At 35.5% G+C, this 9949-nt stretch overlaps 1 protein-coding gene across 1 annotated transcript in view; it reads left to right on the top strand.

Annotated features, from left to right (window-relative positions):
* The window catches only part of nufip2 (nuclear FMR1 interacting protein 2), a 12498-nt gene extending 8659 nt beyond the window's left edge, over positions 1-3839 (top strand). The window contains exon 4 of the mRNA XM_059351911.1: positions 1-3839. This exon is cut by the window's left edge and continues 922 nt beyond it. The gene's annotated coding sequence lies outside the window, so the exon portion shown is untranslated.
* Positions 3840-9949: the final 6110 nt, after the last annotated feature.

Below are 9949 nucleotides of genomic sequence, written 5' to 3'. Positions count from 1 at the left end.
TCTTTAAAGCTTTTCATACATTTCATGCAGATTAAGAGGTCAGAACCAACTATTCTTAACTTCAGATTCATACAGCTATATATAATGTATGAATCCTGATTTTAGGTTTAAAAAGAAATTGGTAAGCATTGCTACCGGTGAGGTCTTCTGCTTTTTGTGCTATTTGTTGAGCAGCAAGACTCAGGATGAGCATCCAGATCATTTTGCCTGCATTTGTTTTTGTGTACAAACTGTTCAACTTCCTCTTGTCAAAGGAACATTTTACGTGTTGCATTTTAAGACTTTGATTTTCGTTTTTCTGACTCAGCATTTGGTCTTTACTTTTCTGTCTTATGGCATTATATTTCTTGCATGTTTACTGGTGAAATGAATGAGTCAGAGGTCAGTGTTCATCGTCGCCATACAAAGATAACAGTAACACAACAATCGCAATACTAATCTCGGTTCCCTGACTAGCCACTCTGTCAAACTGTGTCGAAATGTGAAGATGAGTTGTACTATTATGTTTTTACTGTTGATAACATTTTACATTTGCAAACCAGTGTGCAATAACACCGTGTGATCCATACAATGTTTGAAATGGGTTATATGGGGCTACAAAATCATCACCCAAGATGCTGGTGTGGTTTCAAAATGTTTTAAGGTGTGTTTTCAGTTTGTTGCACAAACTCTTAAGTGGTTTTTGCTGAAGAGCTCACGTTGAAATCTAATTAAGTCTAGGGAGCCCAAATTTGCTAACTGCTAACTTGCCCACTGTGTCACACTTTCATCACCATCTCCAATTCAGGATTGGTTTATTCAACATAACTGTCCAAGTTTCTTTTCTCTAGAAGATAATGACTTGGTTAATGTGTGGATTAATAGCACTTTATGTAAACTAATTGCTTTTATCTTTTAATTACTAGAGAGATCTATATGTACTGACGAGAAATACTCCTTGAAAGAATGGCTCTGGGCTGTTACTTTTCAGAAAAAATACAAGTTGATAAATACAGAATTATTAAATGTAACTCAGGTAGTGTTGATAAAGCCATGACTATGTTAAATATTGTTTTGCCAAATGGCCCCTGTCATGTAATGTTCTGAAATTGGAAATTGAAGTCCTATTATTATATAAGAGTCCTCATGTGATGTTTTGACAAAACACCAAATACTTTTCTGAGGAAATCTGTCATGACACGCAAGGTGCTGTCATCTAAAAATATAAGTTCTGCTGTTTATTTCCCCTGTTTTGTTTTTTTAAAAGCACATTGCTCCATGCGCTGTTTTTCTACGTATACTAGACTTTATTCTTGCTATCTTCGATGGTTCATTTCCCCCCTCGTGTTCATGGTGAAGCATCTCTTGATTTATTATTTCTATCGGGTGGCGACAATCTGGGTAGGAGCCCTGGAGTCCCCGTGTTTCCACTGTGTCCTGATTAGGCAGCGTGTGCAGAGAGGGAAACTGCAGCCAGTCGTCTTGACATTTAACTTCCACGTCTAATCTCAGTCAGCTCTCTGGTATTTAAAACGCTTTGTTTTGGCTCGCGTTGTGCAGCGTGTGATGGATGAGTGTGTCATCAGATGCTGCTCCACAACAGTTGTGTCACATCTGGTTTATGAGGAGGAGATATTGTCCTTTAGCATTTAGACTTTTATGTTTGTTTTTTTTATCTGTGCTTGTGGAAATGTATAATCTGGCATTGAGTTGCAACAAACCCGCAATTTAATTTCTTCTGATTGCCCATAATCCATCAACAAAGTGACATAATCAGGTTCCCATGTGGTAAATGCCAAAATAGTTCAGACTGAAAGCATTATCAGTGGACAGTGATGCATCTATAGCTTCTAAATGTTAAAACAGGGTGATCAAAATAAGTAGTATGTGGTGTTACTGTAGTCTTACGACCTTTTTCTTCTTTGTCTTGCTCTTTGAGAGGATGGTCCTATACAGGGAAATCAGAGAATCTCCCATCCTCCCACCCCAAGGCTCCTCTTTTGTAAGCACTTAATACAGCAAAAAGGCTATGTTGAATATGCATTTATAAAGATAGAACTATTCTTTAGCATTGTAGCCTGCAAACCAAAAACAGGTTCTTGAAGCTGAGTAGATGGTTAATCAGTAAACGGGGGTTTGAGTGAGTGACTGACTGTTGGTATGTTCCTGATCACCTCAGGATGTGCAATCACCTCAAGGACGCTGATGATGCAGGCTTCCAGGTTGTGAGTGACGAGTTGGGCCTCGTTGTTTAGTGGCTGTGTGCGTAGCGAGTTCTTCCTATTATATGCAAGTTCCTCGTATATTTCAAACCCCCCTTCCTCTCCTCCTTGTTGTTTCATGTTCAGGTGCCTGTGTGAAAAAAAAATATACTTTTACAGCAATTTTGATTGTTTAAAATCTGCTTCCAGCATATATCCGTGCCATTTTTTTTGTTTCTTCTTTTTGTAACATTTGCAACGCTGTTTAAGTTTTCTTACAGCTAATCCTAATTTCTTCTTCTTCTTTTTAAGCGACATGGACGCAGCTGAAAGCATTTTACATGTTTTTTTTTTTTTTGTAGGTTTTGAAATTGTCATGGCTTGTGTTCAAAATGGTGTGACCTAAAAAGCCAAAATCAGTTTGAATGGGACAGATGACAACCGCTTGCTGGCGTATACTCGTGTCAGTCCATTGTCCAGTTAATGTCTGACGTAGCACATAATTGATTTGAACTGATTTTTAACAAAATAATGTTTTAACATATGTTTTAAAAAGGTTTTCTTTTTAGTTATAACCTAATTTATCCATAGATGCACAAGTAGGATGAGACTAAAACGAATAAATGATACAGAAAATCAAGATGTCTCAATTTTCGTGAGTTTTTAGATGATTTAGTTGCAGATAAAGGCTGATGTAGACCTATCCACCCCACCCCCCAATTGCACCAATGTTAATATATTTGAACTTTTTTTTTCTTTTCTTTTTTCCAGCAGATTTTCTACAATTTAATTCAAATAGTTGTGATGGAGTGATGAGCATTGAAACACTGCATCCCAGAGTTCCTCTTAATATATTTTTTATTTGTAGTGATCATGTTGTGAGAGAGGGAGTGAGGTATTAACGTGCGGTTCAACAACTCTGAAATCTGCTTTCGCCAAAGGTACACTACTCAGATATTCAGCTAGTGAATGGCAAGCGCACAGACCAGGGGGTTGATGATGTTGATGATGTCATAACCAGCTCGGTGACATCGTGCTGGGTGGGAGGAGTTTCTAGTGAGGAGGAGGAGTCACTACTGTAGCAGCTGAATGTCACTTTGAGCGTGTTGTGAGGAGAGGAGCAATCTTCAAAAGATAAAACAAATACCGAAAGTGCTGCTTCTTCATCCAGTAATCAATCGTCTGTAATGGGAAATGCTGGACTTTGGTGTTTGTGCTTGACTTTAAAAAAAAAAACTGTCCCTCCTTTTAAACTGTCATTGCATTTAGGGGGCTTTTTTTGTTTTATTCAATGACACCTGAGAGGTACAGTGTTTTTGATTCCACACATGATGATAAAGTTTAAAAAAAACAAAAAAAAAACAGGCAACGTGTCTTTACAGTCATGAAAAGAGGCGAGATGTTGCGCCGAGTCATCGTTTTCTTTTGTTTCTGTGTCATCTCAAATGGCTGTTGTGCTTGTTGATGCATTTTTCTTTTTTATTTTTTTATTTCTTTGGTCTGCTCCTCTTGTCACTTTTACATCTCTTGCCCCCCCTAGAATATGAGGCAATGGTATTTCTTTCTCAACTGTCTTACAGGTTGACATTTAAGTTTTCAAGTGAGCAGTCTGATTTATTTAATTTTTATTTGGAATTTAACAGAAGTGTCACAATACAATGTTCTTTTTCTTTTTTTTAAAGCATGATAATAACCCTCAAATTCCAAACAATGTAATAGAGTCGATATAAAAAAAGAAAACTTCCAGTGTTCACAATTTTAGTTTCCATTAAAATGTCAAATTTTCATGAATAATTCTGTGTTTTGTGTTTGTTGTTCTGCTTTTCTGCCCTCTCATGTGTATTCTGATTCTGTTTCAATCATATTGCAAAATCTAACAGTGTATTAAAAAGGATTTAGGATCTATAAGGAGCTATAAAGTCATTCAAGTAGGATGAGAATAAAGGATGCCGGTTTACAGAAATAATTTTTAAGCATCAGAGCAGATGTACCTATCCAGATTTAATTAGAGCAGTAGTTCTCAACCTTTTTGAGTCGCGACCCCCGCTCACTGAACAGAATCTCACACACACAGTTCAGATCACCCAAAAAAGAAAATGACCAGAAAAGACACAAAATGACCAAGAAGACACTATAAATGACCAAAAAAGACACATAATGACCCCAAAAAGAAAAAAAAATACCAAAAAAGACACAATGACTAAAAAAAAGACACAAAATGACCAAAAAAAGGAAACAAAATGACCAAAAAAAGACACAAAATGACCAAAAAAGACTCAAAATGACCAGAAAAGACACAAAATGACCAAGAAAGACTCAAAATGACCAAAAAAAGACACAATGACTAAAAAAAAGACACAAAATGACCAAAAAAGGAAAGAAAATGACCAAAAAAGACACAAAATGAACAAAAAAAGACACATAATGACCCAAAAAATACACAAAATGAACAAAAAAAGACACATAATGACCCAAAAAAGAAAAAAATTACTAAAAAAGACACAAAATGACTAAAAAAAGACACAAAATGACCCAAAAAAGGAAACAAAATGACACAAAAAAGACACATAATGACAAAAACCACACGAAATTACCAAAAAAAAAAGACATTTAATGACCAAAAAGACTAAAACACATTAACACATGAAATCATCTTGCGACCCCAATTGGGGTCGGGACCCCAAGGTTGAGAACAGCTGAATTAGATTACAAATTAAGTTGTTTTGCATCATTTTCAAAAGTTAGATGCAACAAATGATTTGGGTCTCAGACGCCACAGCCAGTCCGCTTTGCTGTGGACAACATGTTAGTGGATGCTCAGTGATGGATGTGTTCAGTGCAGCATTAGAGGGACCATGTGTCAGTCTGACTGGATGAGAAGGCCTCAGATTGTTGTTCAGAGACGCCTCCTGGTGGATGAAGATTAGTGAACACTGACTGAGTCACTCCACAACTACACAGATGCTCTCTGAACCCCAACATGCTGTTTAATGGAGGTTTTGCTCTTTAAAAAAATATATATTATAAACATTTTACTCATCGTGGCCTCATTGCAAGATATAAAAATATGTCCTACAGCTCTATTGAATCAGCACAATAATGGCAGTGGCGGTTCTACACAGGGGCCAGGAACAATGGAACAATTCTAACCTTTTTTTTTGTTCAAACAATATCTCATTGTACACAAAAGGAACCCAGAATGTGTACATTGTATAATAGTTTAACTCTCTGGAGTCTTAAAGGGCTATTTTGTCCATTTTTGAATCCTTTTCATGTCTTTGTAAGTCATTTTGTGTCTTTTTGTATCTTTCTTTGGTAATTTTGTGTCTGTTGTTGTCTTTTTTTTGTCATTTTGTGTCTTTTTTGTCATTGGTGTCATTTATGTGAATTTCTGTGTCTGTTTTAGTTATTTTTTGCGTCTTTTTTTGGTCATTTTGTGTCTTTTTTTGTCATTTTTATGTCTTCTGTGGGGATTTTTTTGGGTTATTCTGTCATCTCATTTTGTGTCTTTTTTGGACATTTTGTGTCTTTTTCAACACATTCAAAGATTTTGAATGCTTAAATATCATCTTTGCCATTTTTTCATGTGCTAATGTGCCCCTCTGATTAAACACTGGCCCCTCCTTGGCCCCCACAGTAAAACTGGTCTAGAACCGCCACTGAATAATGGCTAGAAGTGGAAACCAAAAAAGTCTTATGCACAATAATAGTTTAATGACATAAATCATTAAGAAACTATTTGAATACAATGGAATGTATATATTATTATTATTATTATAAGTAGTAGTAGTAGTAGTAGTATTAGTATTCTGTTTAACACTTGCCCCACAAGTGTCATGAATATTTGGGGGGAATATTGGGTCGCTACATGCTAAACATAATGAACTATTTGCTTTAACCTCTCTGCCCTCTCCTCTGTTTCTTTCTATGATAAACTGTGTGCTTTTGTCGATTTATTTAAATAAATCATATGTTCTTCAATTAAAGTATAAATACTCAACTACAAGTGAAATACCTGTATTATAAATGTATATAAATGTGGTTCTCAGTGGACAGGATCAGACACTGACCCACTTCAAATATACAAATATTAATCCCAAAATAAAATGTAGTTTTTACATCAAAACAGCAAAAAAAGTGCATGTTTTTGGACTGTGGGAGGAAGCCGGAGCACCCGGTAAGAACCCACGCAGAGAGAGAGACTGTAATACAATGATTTCCACATAAATTATCCTTGTGGATAATGTGTGTAACTTCTGACAGCCAGTCATCAGAGCTGTTATTAAATAAATGTGGCAGTTGTGGACATGATGCCACATTTTAAACAAGAAATCTCACGTTCAGCGGCTGAAAAATGAAAGGCTCTTATGGAATAATAAGGCTGATCTTCTGTCAGGTGTGATGAAACCATCTTAGTTCAAACAATGTTCATATTTCTTTTTTTTTTTTGTAAATTTTATTGATGCAAAGTTTTGGCACATATATATATACAGACACATAGAGTACAAGAAACATAGAAAAAACCCAACAGAGGAAAAAATAAATAAAATAAAAGTAAACAAACAGATAAAACAAAACAGAAGCAACAGACAGCCAGCCACCACTTAATCATTAACGTAAAAAGAAAATGTGCACAAAAACATGTCGGTCCAACAAAATGCCCCCAATTGTCCGCTTATATGAAAAGGGCCAGAGATTTAGTCCAGGAGGCCCGAGCAAGAGGGGAACAGCAAAGTCTCATAACCCGGATACATAAAGAAAAAATAATGTTCATATTTCTGCCCTAAAGTATAATAAAAGGCTGGAGACTCAGCAGATTTGAAACCTGCGGTTATTTATTCTTTAGCCACTGGGGGGCAGCAGAAATCAGACTTTATCACCAACACTCACATGAAGCATGAAGTTAAATTAAAAAAAAAAAAGGAAAAAACTCCACAGGTTATTTCATAATTAACAGCCAAACAGCAGCTTGAAGGAGCCAAAGGAGGAATTACAACACGTGAGTTTGATTTAATTAAACAATGCTAATACAGCTTTTAATGCAAGTAATTTGAATTACTTAATTATACATGATGCGGTCATCAGTTGAGTTGATTCACAGTATAAAGCTCATTTTACTATAATTCAGTCTAAAATAAATCTTCGCCGTGAAAGTAATGCAATTTGTAGCCAGTAATTGACTGTAATCTGACAGTAAAATATGTTAAAACAGCACCAAACATAACAACAAAACAAGAAAATTAGCATAAAACTAGATGACAAGCACTATCATTCATGTTGACATCTCGTTTTGAATATGACAGTGTTTGGATTTTATTGACTTCCTATGCAAAATTTTAATTGCATGGTAGTTTATCATCTCAAAAAGCTTGATTGTTGCAGCAGCTGCTTGTGACGAAGATGTTTCAGATGATGGAATGCATAAAAAAACTTGCAGCATAAAATGATAAACAGCCTCCAAAGAGGTTAAATGAACGTATGTGTGCTTCTGCAACCTTTCTTACAGTTTCTCAAAAGTGAAGTAGGAAATTTATATACAATGTAACGTTCACAGTAAACCAATAGTGCCACTACTGTTAAAATAGGATAAAATTTAGACTTTATTTATCCAGCAGTGTGTCACAACAGCTTAACCATTTGGAGTTTGGGACTGTTTTGTCGATTTTTGACTTCTTTTCATTCTGCCTGTATAAACGACTTAAAAAGTGTTCACCATGCCATGTTGGTATTGTTTTCAGCTATATGACCTGATTATTATTTTTTTCATTTTGACTAACTGGATCAACATTTTCAACACAAGAAAACACAAGAAAACACACACATAAAATTACAAAAACACACATAAAAATCAAATTTTTTAAAATAAAACCCCCCCACATAAAAACCCATTTAAAACACACCGAAAACACATACATTTTCTTTACAAAAACCACCCCAAAAATTTCATAAAAACACACATAAAAATCACATTTTTTAAAATAAAACCCCCCACATAAAAACTCATTCAAAACACACAAAAACACACCGAAAACGCATACATTTTCTTTACAAAAACCACCCAAAAAATTTCAGAAAACACACATAAAAATCACATTTTTAAAAATAAAACCCCCCATATAAAAACCCATTTAAAACACACCGAAAACACATATATTTTCTTTACAAAAACCACCCCAAAAATTTCAGAAAACACACATAAAAACACACAAAAAATTACAAAAAAACACACATAACCCCCGCGCACCACCCTAAAACACACAAAAAATGACAAAAATGACACAAAAAAAACCCCATTAAAGACAAAATATTGCATTAAAAATGCTGAATGCAAACTGCAAAATTTGAAAAAAACAATGTAAAATCGTACACTTGGTCGAGGTGTTTTTTTTTTTCACCTTTGCTGAAAAAGGGTTGATGCAATAAATTGGACATGGGAACTTCTAAAAAAGCTTACAGCAGTGTTCGATGTTGCTTCGTTTTTATGTTGCAACTTCATGTCATGTCAAGAAGTCTTGCAAAACAGACAAGGAGTTACAAAGAATGTTCAAGGAAATTTGCATAATAAAAAAAAGACATCATATAGCCACTTAACTGCTCCTTACTGCAAATATCTAATGAGCCAATCACATGGCAGCAACTCAGTGCATCTGGGCATGTAGACAGGTTGCTGCTGAAGTTCAAACTGAGCATCAGAATGGAGAAGAAAGGTGAATTATTGACTTTGAACGTGGCACGGTTGTTGGTCTGCTGATCTAACAACAGCTCTAGTGTTTACATAGAAAATATCCAGAGAGCCTTGATGCTTGTTAATGCCAGAGACGTTCAACAGTAACTCTAATAACCACTGTTACAACCCAGGTCTGCAGAAGAGCATCTCTGAAGGCACAACATGTCCAACCTTTAGGCAGATGGGCTGCAGCAGCAGAAGACCATGTGCCCCTCCTGTTAGATCAGAACAGGAGACTGAGGCTTCAGCTTGCACAGACTCACCAAAACTGGACAATAGAAGATTTGAGAGACGCTGCCGGGACTGCTACACTGCTACACTGCAAAAAAAGAAAAGTTGGGTGAACTCAAAATTTCAAGGCAACAAACTTCGATAAAATTTTAAGTTGGACAATTAAACTAAATATTTTAATTTTTTTGTCAACACAACTGTAAGTTGTACTAACTTACAATTTTACATTGTAATAACTTTTAATCCTTACTTCTGCTAACTTCTGCAATGTGCTGAATTGGCACGATTGTAACGCCGTTATGAAATGTCAGCTAATGTTGTGACCACAATTTTGAGTTAGCATTGATACGCTAATGGCTACTCTTGTAGCTGTAACAAGCAGCGCCGCTAGCATCAGTTAGCCGCTAGCATCAGTTAGCCACTAGCATCAGTTAGCCGCTAGCATCAGTTAGCCGCTAGCATCAGTTGGCTGTGTTAAAGTGTTCATGTATTAATGTGTTTTAATCTTTTTGGTCACTTAATGTATTTTTTTTGTCATTTTGTGTCTTTTTTTGATCATTTTTTGGTCATTTTGTGTCTTTTTTTGGTATTTTTTTTTCTTTTTTGGGTCATTTTGTGTCTTTTTTTGGTCATTTTGCGTCTTTTTTGGTTATTTAGTGGCTTCTTGGTCATTTTGTGTCTTTTTTTGTCATTTTGTGTCTTTTTGGTAATTTTGTGTCTTTTTTGTATAATTTTCTGGTCAATTTGTGTCTTTTTTGGTATTTTTTTTTCTTTTTTGGGTCATTTTGTGTCTTTTTTTGGTCATTTTGTG

Source organism: Centropristis striata, chromosome 15 (genome assembly GCF_030273125.1).
Source record: "Centropristis striata isolate RG_2023a ecotype Rhode Island chromosome 15, C.striata_1.0, whole genome shotgun sequence".
NCBI lineage: Eukaryota > Metazoa > Chordata > Actinopteri > Perciformes > Serranidae > Centropristis > Centropristis striata.
Note: the sequence above shows the minus strand (reverse complement) of the source record. Positions and strands in the feature narration are given on the sequence as shown.